This window comes from Harmonia axyridis, chromosome 3 (assembly GCF_914767665.1).
Source record: "Harmonia axyridis chromosome 3, icHarAxyr1.1, whole genome shotgun sequence".
In the NCBI taxonomy this organism is placed as follows: domain Eukaryota; kingdom Metazoa; phylum Arthropoda; class Insecta; order Coleoptera; family Coccinellidae; genus Harmonia; species Harmonia axyridis.
This window is the reverse complement of record NC_059503.1, coordinates 26,650,659-26,662,629: the sequence shown is the minus strand read 5'-3', so window position 1 is coordinate 26,662,629 and position 11,971 is coordinate 26,650,659.

The window sequence follows — 11,971 nt, the reverse complement described above, 5'->3', positions numbered from 1 at the left end:
CTTTTCTGTTTTCATTTCCCGGGTAAATTTGAAACAACCTTTTTTTCTCTCCTTTGATAATTATTTATTTATTTCCAATACGTAATATTATTCCGAGTAATTTTCACTCAGAATTAGGTTTTATTTGATTTTTTTAGTTTTATAGTACAACCGCCAGAAATTGGTACACAAGTTCTTTTTGTTTATTATTTCCAAAAATAAACCTTTGAAATTATCAAAGGAAAATTCTTTTTAACCTCTCCTGAAATTCCAATGGTTTGGAATATGCAGAAAATCGACTAAAAAGAAATGCATCCGTCCGCCGGCTATAGCTTTTTTTGGAAGGTATAAAAGTTATTCGCACGAAATTTCGTACAAAAATTAAAAACACGAATTTTGAAGGGAAAAATTTAAGATCATTTATTGGAAACTTGGCAACACATAAACATGAAATTGAAAACATATATCGGAGTCCAAGCGCGGATCCAGAGGGGAACTGAGGGAACCCCCTAAAATTTTGCGTATCCCCTAGAATTTGACATACTAGGGCCAAAATAATTACAAGATATTCATTTAATTTATTTTCATTGATATTTTTCTGCTTATTATGAGCGATTGCACCTAACAGATATTGATCGTTTCGTTACGATGTCTTAACTTTGAAAATTTTGAACGGAAATTGGTGTCAAACCAAAAGGTCTGATCCACTAATGACGAGTTCGTCATGAAATTTGAACCTGTAACCTTTTCAGGTTAGGTTCGGATCTCGAATTATGCGATCAATGGGCGAAATAAACCATTGTCTATACTATATTAAACTCGTAAGCGCTCCTCCCACCGAAAATCGAACGATTTTGGACCGATTTTGCGGTCGAGTGTTCTCGGCTCTGGGAGAGATACGAGAAAAACTAAAAGTACGGGAAGAAAGAGAAAATGTCGAATTAACTCCCGCGGATATTCCCGTTTCCCGATTTTTCGGGATTACCTGGGAATGAACGGATAAAGTTTGGGAAATTTCCCGACGAATTTCCAGATTCACGTCGACGTGAACGACCAATAGGAAAATACTACGATGTCCTTGGGTAGCAACGGGCCTAGCAACGTCCGCGGCAATTGACGTTTCTAGAATATTTCTAATTGTCGATCGAACCAGAAATAATGATCAATTCAGTTAATTATATCGATTCAATTACAGAAATTCCATATTTGACTGAAATATCGATACTAAATATGCCCCGATGGATGCTTTTCGAATTTTAGAAGCTGCAATAAGTCAATACTTGGACAGAAGACGACAAATGTCAAAATTTATTCATGCCGTGATTTCTTTCCATAATTATGATATAAATACGATACGTCAGATGATATTCGACTAGAAACATTGAAATTTGGACGAATTCAGAGGGAAAATTCAAGAAACGATGATTCAGATTCGATTCAGATCCGTTTTTCGAGGTATATTTGATGATATTTTCAAACAGAATCATTTTGTGGCAGTCGAATACATTGGTTTGCTGAAGCTTTTATAGGAGTCATTTTGGTTATTTGAAGTGTTTTCAACGAGATATTCAAGCAAATAATGAACGGGAATGGTAGGAAACGTCCTTTTCTGATGGTATTTTTGCATTTTGTTGAGATTTTCATGGAAATTGGTGAAATCTTATAGCATTCCGTTTCATGTAAGTTGTCAAGGAGAGACTTGAATTTTTCATATAGGACTGATAAATCGGTAGGTACAGATATAAATATTCGATTTCCTTCATATCTAACGGTTTTTTAGACGAAAATCATGAAAATTATTCATATTTATAGAATCTCTGAAACCTGTGATTTTGATGATTCCCTATAACTAGCACAAATGCACCAAATTACGCAATGCCATTGTGGCCGGGTGGTTAAGGATGCGGTCGAATGATATGAAGCCTCTATGGGCTGCAATTTCAAATCTCGCTGCTGGTTGAAATTTTTTTCGTATTTTTTCGCCACTTATTAATTTTTATATTATTTGGCAGTGAATACTTTGGAATAGTGAAATGGATCAAATGAAGTCGATGATGATTTTAAAATAATAGGGATTCCCACATTCCCATTTCATACAGGGGGTACAATTTTCAAGCGTCAATTATACATTTCTGGAAAATCGAGACCTTATAAATCTGAAAATTGGAATTAGAGCTTCAGGTTAGTTTTCTTTTGCATAATTTGCGAAGATATACGTGCGATGAATATTTTTTATACAGAGTGCACAATTTCCGAGTTCCAATTGGACGACTCTGAATAACTGAAACCTGTTGAAATCTGATTTTTTTTACATAATTCTTGGAGGTATACACTGAGTGGTTGACGATTTCATACAGGGTGTATTATTTTTGAGTGGCAATCAGACATTTATGCAAAATTGTAACCTATTGAAACATCGGATTATCAGCTTAAGGTTATTCTTCTTTTGCATAATTTGTGAGAAAATATATAATAATTGATTTAAAATTATATAGGGTGTATAAAATTGGGATACCAATTTGATATTTTTGGAAAAATAGGCAACCTGAAATCTATAAATTTGGATAACAGCTTTAGGTTAGTCTTCTTTCTTTTACATAATTCGCGAAAATAAGTATGAATGAAGTTAATACAGTGTGTACAATTTAGAATGTCCCAATTAGACATTCCTGAAGAATTCATTCCGCATGGAATTCGAAAATTGGTTTCATAGCATTTGCTTTTTCTGCCATCTTGAAGGTATTCGATTAACGAGTCGGGCATGTCCATTGGTGTTTTTGGTTCCTTTTTTGTGTTTCAACAATAACTTCATATACAGGATGTTTCATGTCGACTTGATCAAAATTATTCCTCAAATTACATACAGACTGTGCGTTGCTAACGCGTATTTATGGAATTACTGAAACCTTTGAGTCTCGCTGTATATTAGTCCGATATCGATAATACAGGAGGTATGCAGTATTTGAATGAATTTTATATAGGGTGTACATCTAGATCTGTGGCCAATGTGGATCTATGGACAAAGAGGATCTATGGGCTATGTAGATCTACCTACAAGGTGTATCTACGGGCAAAGCGGATCTGTGGGCAACATTGATCTACCTACAAGGTAGATCTATGAGCAACATTGATCTACCTACCTATTGATCTATGGGCTACATTGATCTACCTTCAAGGTAGATCTACGGCGCGTACTAGTCTATACTATATTAAACTCGTAAGCGCTCCTCCCACCGAAAATCGAACGATTTTGGACCGATTTTGCGGTCGAGTGTTCTCGGCTCTGGGAGAGATACGAGAAAAACTAAAAGTACGGGAAGAAAGAGAAAATGTCGAATTAACTCCCGCGGATATTCCCGTTTCCCGATTTTTCGGGATTACCCGGGAATGAACGGATAAAGTTTGGGAAATTTCCCGACGAATTTCCAGATTCACGTCGACGTGAACGACCAATAGGAAAATACTACGATGTCCTTGGGTAGCAACGGGCCTAGCAACGTCCGCGGCAATTGACGTTTCTAGAATATTTCTAATTGTCGATCGAACCAGAAATAATGATCAATTCAGTTAATTATATCGATTCAATTACAGAAATTCCATATTTGACTAAAATATCGATACTAAATATGCCCCGATGGATGCTTTTCGAATTTTAGAAGCTGCAATAAGTCAATACTTGGACAGAAGACGACAAATGTCAAAATTTATTCATGCCGTGATTTCTTTCCATAATTAGATCATTGCTAGAAATATTGAAATTTGGACGAATTCAGAGGAAAGATGCAAGAAAAGATGATTAATATACGATTTTTATCCTTTTTTCCATGTATATTTGGTGATATTTTCAAACGGAATCGTTTTGTGTCAATGGGAAACTTGATAAGCCAGAAGTCTCTTCAGGAGTCATTTGAGGAGTTTTTAACGAGATATTCAAGGAAATAATAAACTACAACTGTATGTACCGCCCTTTTATGATGGTATTATTGCGTTTTGTTGAGGTTTTCATGGAAATTCGTCAAATTTTGAAGCATTCCGTTTCATGTGAATTGTCAAGGACATACGTAAATATATCATTTCGGACAGATATTAGCATCCAACCTGGAGTAAGCCGGTTGGTAGAGATATTTTAATTAGATATCCTTTATATTTAACGATTTTTTAAACGAAAATCATGAAAATTCATCAACTTATAGAATCTCTGTCACCATTTATTTTGACATTATTCCTATAAGAAGCACAAATGCACCTAATTTTACATAGGCATTGTGGCCGGGTAGTTAGGGCTGTGGTCATACAAATTGAGGTCTCAATGGGTTACGAGTTCAAATCTTGCAGCAGGTGATAATTTTTTTTTCTTATTTTTCGCCAGTTATTCATTTTTATGTTATTTGGCGGTGAATGCTTCGGAATATTGAAATGGATCAATTTTTTTTTTGATCTATTGTGTGAATGATTTCGTAGTATACACATATAATTATGTTTTCCCGATTTTCAAAGTACATATAAGAATAACGATTATATATGGTTTTTTTTCAAGTTGCCTATTGGAGGTTTTTCGATAAATTGACCGATTTGAAATTTTAAAATGAAAGGGATTCCTACATTTCCATATTATACAGGGTGTACAATTCTCGAGCGCCAATTATGCTTTTCTGTAAAATTGAAAACTTATGAAATCTGAAAATTGAAATTTCAAGTTAGATTTCTCTCAGATAATTTTCGAAGATATACGTGCGATGAAAAACGTTTATACAGAGTGTACAATTTCCGAGATGTCTCTGGAGAACTGAAAACTTTTCTTATAGTTGACATGTTAGCTCTATAGGTTATCATTTCATTGTATAATTCTTGAAGGTATACAGGTGGGGATTGAGGATTATGTACAGGGTGTATTATTTTCGAGTGGCAATTAGAAGTTTAGGTATTCTGCCTCATGGAGGAAATCATTGAGGAAATATTTAATAATTGATTAATAATCATACAGGGAGTAAAAATTTGGGATACCAATTCTATATTTGTGAAAAATTAGACTCAATAAAATCTGAAAACTAGATTAATAGTTTTGAGTAAGTCGACTTTTAGATAATTCGTAAAGATATGCAGTACTTATATATTTAAAATTTATACATCTGTGGCCATTGCAGATCTATGGACAATGAGGATCTATGGTCAATGTAGATCTACCTACAAGGTGTATCTACTGGCAATGCGGAACTATGAGCTACATTGATCTACCTTCAAGTAAGATCTATGAGCAACATTGATCTACCTACAAAGTAGATCTATGGGCAACATTGATCAACCTACAAGGTAGATCTATGAGCAACATTGATCTACCTACAAGGTAGATCTATGGGCAATGTGGATCTATGGGCTTTATTGATCCACAGGATATATTGATCTACCTACAAGGTAGATAAGGGCGCGTACTAGTATTATTTTAAAATTGAATACTGAGTATCTTTTATGAACTGATAGTTTGAGTAAAGGATTATAGAGAAGTAGAAGAACACTTATTCATGTGAAATATCTCCTAAACTCATTTACTGTTTATATAAATCCACGAAATTTTGAGGATCTGTTATTCTTGCATCACTCTGAATTGACAATGAGAAACTAATCATTAAAACGATTTCCCGATTTCCTGAAAGATTAAGTGTTGGTCTAGATAGGATACAAAATATTTATCTCTCTTCCCATATACGATTATACATTTGCATCACAACTGTTAAAATTATTCAACATACTTCCCAAATGAGTATTCTTTTATAACTGGAAAGAAAGTCTATGGAACATCTGTTCAGAAGGCTGCCAATAAAGTCAACGTTTTGAATTATCGTTCATTCAAAAGCAAACTCGTCGAGATTTTTGAATCAATTATGAATTTCAAAAATTTCCTAAATTGGAACAAAAAGGGGAAATGAGGGATTCCTTGGATAATTTTTAGGAAAGAGTCATATTACCACGGGCCTGCAAAGAGTGCCAAACGCTTTGTTATCGAGATACAGAAGCTGGTTTTCATACGAGTTTGAGTTTAATGTTTTATATGGAATCTTTATGAAAATCTACTTGCAGATCGCGAAAATGAGCCCCGAAACTATAATAATTAATTTGTTCATCAAAACTTACTAACTAATTAATTTTTTATGTTTTTATGATAATTTGGATTTTCCTGAGTATTTAGAGATACTTAATTGTTTGATATTTTTTTCTCGAAATCGGTAGAGCCGATACGACAAAATTACAAGAATCCAAAAGGTTTGGTGCTAGAACAATGTTTTTTATTACATTTTTTAAATAACCGCAGTGAACCGCCGTTATAGGAAGAATGGAAAAAAGGGGGTACTGTTCAAGAAAAAATATCAACCTGACCTTGTAGATTTGCAATAGAAATTGGTATATATTATCACGTGAGGTGAATTCTAAGGCCTATGTTTGTTTATAGGCAGTTGCGTATTTATCAGCAGGCTGAAGCAGCAAATTTTAATGAGCGGCAGATTGAACTTATTTTTTTTTCGATTCACAGAATTGAAAAAAAAATTATACACACAAAGTAAGAATTTCGAAAATTGAGAAAAATCAACATATTGAAAAAATGAGGGAGCTTCCGTTTATACCTCCAATTTAGGCACACCGTGTACGTATACTTAGTTTGATAGATGAAATAAATAAAAGGAAAGATTTTTTCTCTTACCCAACACAGTGGCTCATATACACGGTTAGAACTATTTAGAGGGGCACTACAGGGATAGCGAAAACCCTTAGAAAGACAGGGGCTTAAATTACAAAAAAGTTGCGTTATTAAGGGATAAGTGTGATCCAAAATACCTCCAATGGTTCCCGAAATATTTCGAAAAAACTGAAAATCGAAATTTTTTTTTCTGGATAACTTATTCGTTTCTGGAGATAACTTCACGAAATTCGGTTTGTAGTCATTATCCAATAATATATAGAGATTCTAATGGTTTCGTCAGATTTTTCCTGTTTTCCATTGTTTCAGAGACGCGATAACCAATTTTTTTTCTTATGGACGCCATATTGGTTTCCCTTATTAGGTCATAAAGAAAAAAATTTCGAATTCAACAATGTATCACACTATACAAAAATATCGAGTCTAGGTATGCAAATTTGAAGAGTTGTTATGTGAAATCATCACTTTGACTATCGCGTCTCTGAAACAATGGAAAACAGAAAAAAATCTGAAGAAATCATTAGTATCTCTATATTGGATAATGGCTAAAAAGCAAATTTCCTGAAGTTATCTCCAAAAACAAATGAGTTATACAGAGAAAAAAAGAAAATCTCGATTTTCAGTTTTTTTGACTTATCTCGGGAATCAATGGAGATATTTCGGATCTGTTCACACCAAAACACTAATCCCTAAATAACGCAACTTTTTTGTAATTTGAGCCACCCTGTCTTTCAAACGGTTTCTGATATTCCTGTAGTGGCCCTCTAAATAGTTCTAAAACCCTGTATATAATAACCAACCTACAATATTCAGGGCAATTTAAAACCTTTTTAAGAAAAAATATAAACGGTTTTTGTGCCAATCTAATGAAAAACACTATTCGAAGAACACATATGTCTATATGGAGAAAATGATTACCTATTTTAACGAATGATTGATATATTTCAAGTAGAGGATATGTTTTATTATAGACCTGAAGGCAAAAATCAAACTATTTGAGTGCTGGTCTGAAAAACCAGTATGTTTTAAGAGAAATGTATTTTAATTTCATTGAAAATACGAAGGAAAATGATCACAGCTATGTGTGTTGCTCCAGGGCCGCCGCCAGATATTTTAGCCGCCCTGCTTTACCTAATTTATATGAATTTTCGTTGAAGGAGCCTCCACTATTCTTTTCCCCTGAAAAGAATAATGGAGGCTCCTTAAGTTATTTGTATTTGTTAACTTAAAATCTCCTTGTCAAACGACGTTTTGTCGATTTCATCGAAAAACGACCTGCATTGGTTAAAAGATGACGCTCTATTTATAAGTTTATAGTAAAAATTAGACGTAGTTCTTAAAGGTGTAAAAATCTTTTTTCATTAACTAACTTTGCGTCCCTACAATATGGCACCCCGGCAAATTGTCCGGTATGCCGCTCCTGGCGGCGGCTCTGTGTTGATCCACCATATTCTTTTCATGTAATTTGCCAAAGAAAAAAGTCTGAAGGTGTGAACTCACAAGATCCCGGTGTCCAATTATGATCACCTATTTGAGATATAACCTGGCCAGGATACTTTTCTTGCAAAATTGCGATTCTGTCGTTGCTTTCGTAGTACGTATAGCGCCGTCTTGTTGAACATGAACGTTAAAACCCTTTGTGGACGGAATCAATTTTTTTTTATTTTTCACAAATTGATTAATAATAAGGGTTTATTGGGTTAATAAACGATTAAAAAAATTTGTATTTAATGTTAATTCCAAACAGTTTTCGAAAAAAAGGTGGTCCACTATGGAACCAACAGTCCACAAACATATAATAATAATAATAATAATAATAATAATATATTTATTGATCCCTTAAGACATACAAAATGCATAGGATAAGTCAATTGGAAAAAAAGAAAAATGAAATTTCTGAAACTAATTCTACAAACAAAAACTTAATTAAGCTGTGACAACACACTTGTCATCCAGATACTCCTTAACACTATAATAACATTTGTTATGTAAAATACATTTGATAGTTTTTGTAAATTTTATTTTATTGAGCAACTTAACAGTATTAGGCAGATGATTGAATAATGTTATGGCCTGATATACTGGGGAAGTTTCATATTTGGCTGTTGTATGTGATGGAATGTACAAAGTAGCATTATTTCTGGTAGAGTAACCATGAAAACTGGATAATGTTACCATTAAGTGTTCATGTTCCTTGATATAGGTTAAACATCTATAAATATATAGAGAAGGTAGCGTTAAAATCTTATGTTGACGAAAGAAAGGTCTACAGGAATCACGTGGGTGTAGGTGGAAAATCAGACGCATAATTCTCTTTTGAATAACAAACACCCTTTTAGCATCGACAGAGTTACCCCACAACAGAATATTATAGTTCATATGACTATATACCAAGCTATAGTAAACAGATATAACCGACTGGAATGGTAATGAATTATTTATCCTACTAATCGCATAGAAGGAACTACACAATTTTTTGCAAACAGCATCCACATGGAAATTCCACCTTAAAGAACTGTCCAGATGAATACCTAGAAACTTTATAGTCTCTTTCGATACAACATCTTGGTCGAGGCATCGAATAACTAATCGATTATTATTAATATTTCTGATACTGAAATAAATGCATTCGGTTTTGTTTGCATTGAGAATGAGCGCATTTGAACGACACCAATTTACAAAATTGAGAATCAATGTATTGCAAAGCTTAGACAGTTCCTCAAGACTCCGAGCCGAGATCAACACTGACTTATCATCAGCAAATATAATCATTAATTCGGATATAATGTGTTCAGGTAAGTCATTAATGAACAAAAGAAATAACAACGGACCAAGGACCGAGCCCTGAGGCACTCCCAAATCGACACTGAATTTTTCTGACCAACATTTATCAACTCTAACAGTCATCCACCGATCGGTTATGTAGCTTAAAATCCACTGGAGAAAAACACCGCGAAAACCAATGTTATATAGCTTGCTCTCGATGAATTTCCAAGGAAGAACATCGAAAGCACGCGAGAGATCAAAGAAGAGACCTGCAACATGAAGGCCTCTATCGAGGCTCTTGTACACGTAATCAGTAAAGGAGAATGCTGCAGTCTCTGTGGATCTACCCTCTCTAAAGCCATGCTGGCAGTCGCTTATCACCCCAAAACGGTTTAGAAATGAGATCATACGACCATACACGATTTTTTCAAATACCTTAGAGAACACACTTAAGAGTGAAATGGGTCGATAATTGGCTATATTGCTGGGATCTTTTTTCTTCAAAACAGGTATAACCGAAGCAATTTTTAATATAGAAGGAAACTTGCCTGTGTTGACAGATAAGTTTATAAGATCAGCCAAAGGTTTGGCAACAACATTAACCATCGCCTTCAATATGCCAACAGATACCTGGTCAATTCCTGTACTTTTCTTGTTTTTTAAAGTCTTCACAATTTGAATTATCTCTTCTCTCAGGACTGGATAAAAGAAAAAAGTGTTCATCGAAAGGGCAGATGTGGTGCAAACCTGAGACACAGAATTACCAAAGTGATTCAATATACTGACCTGCGCAATGGAACTGAAATAATTTGCAAATATATTAGCAACAGCAGAAGGCTCAGTATAGGATGTTCCATCTATACTCAGACCTATAGTATTATTTGAGGCACCTCTCCTACATAATTCCCTATTGACCAAGTTCCAAACAGTTTTAGTTTTATTCGTGGATGAATTAATGGCATTTTGATAAAATTCACATTTTGTTTTTGTTAACAAATTCCTAAAATTAGTCTTAGCTTGCTTGTAAATTCCAAATGATTCACTCGATCTCAAATTTTTGTTGAGCCAATTCAAATTTTTCAAATTTATACTGAATTTCTTAATCTCATCATTTAGCCAGTTCTTATTTATTTCATTTGGGGATCTAGAGTGAATCATGGGACAACTTAAGTGTATACAATATTTAACAATTTCAAAAAAAGCTCTGAAGCACACATCAATATCAGGACTCAAGAAAATATTATCAAAGGATACAGTTTCCATAAACAAAGCAAGATTATTTAATGAACGAGGTGATACATTTCTGACAAATCCTCGCTCATGAACTGTTTTTGCGTTTGCAGTTGATTCATTAATATAATCCAAGGCAATGACTTTGTGATCACCTAAATGACCCTCAAAAGTTCTAGAATTGCAGGAGTCTGACGGTGCATTCGTCAGAATATAGTCAATTTTGGATACAGATTTTAGATTGTTAACATTGATGTATACTCTAGTAGGATCTGAGGAAGTAACCCTCAAATCAAAACATTGTAGTAAATCGTCAAGAAGTTGCTTACGTGGACAAGTTGACATTAAATAATTTATATTGAGATCACCACACAAAAATATAATGTCAGCTAACTTTAAACAGTGCTGCAAAACAAAGGATAGTCTCTCAAGAAAAAGGTCAAAGTCACTATCTGGTACTCTATAAGCACTTATGAAACAATATTTCCTACCATAATTATTAACTTTCACACCGCAGAATTCAATTTGCTTTTCAACAGACATTTTAGAGATGCCAATATCACTCACCAATTGGTCAGCTCTAACAAGAAGAACAGTACCACCATGTCCATAATTGAGGCGGCAGTATGACGCTGCTTGTACATAACCATATATACAGTAGGAACTTAATTTTTCGGCGCTGCACCAATGCTCGACAATACTAACAATTGATGGACGCTCTTCCGCAAGGAGCAACTCCAAGTTGACTATTTTGTTGCATATGGATTGAACATTAACATGCATCACTCTGAATGAATCGGATTCATTATATCTTTGTATTTCCTGTTTCGGTTCAGGAAAAAATAATTAACACTAGCATTTTTGGGCCAATTGTCAGCATTTTTGACTTTGTCAAATTCAGTGATAGGTATTAGTACTTTGAAGGAAGCATATGATTCGGGATATCTAGATTGTATTTTTTCACATTCAACACTTGGAAAGTTCTTATTCAGGAATGCTTTAAGGTCATCAGTGGAAGTATCAGGTCTGAGCCTAGAAACATGTAGAGCCCTCTTTTTTTCGATTCCGAGAACTGTAGAAGATTCAGCAGATCTTCCAACAACCAATGCCGAACGATTCCTCCTCGAGGATTTTCTAGGAGGCACCGTCCTCCATTCATTTATTTTCGAGCCACTAGATGTATTGTTGATGGAACTTTTAATCTTGCCTTCAGCATCAGCAACAGCAATGTTCATCCCATGGAGAGTAATTTTCTCGCGCTGACGTTGGGGACACCCTGTATTTGTTGAATTCGAGGTCTTCAAG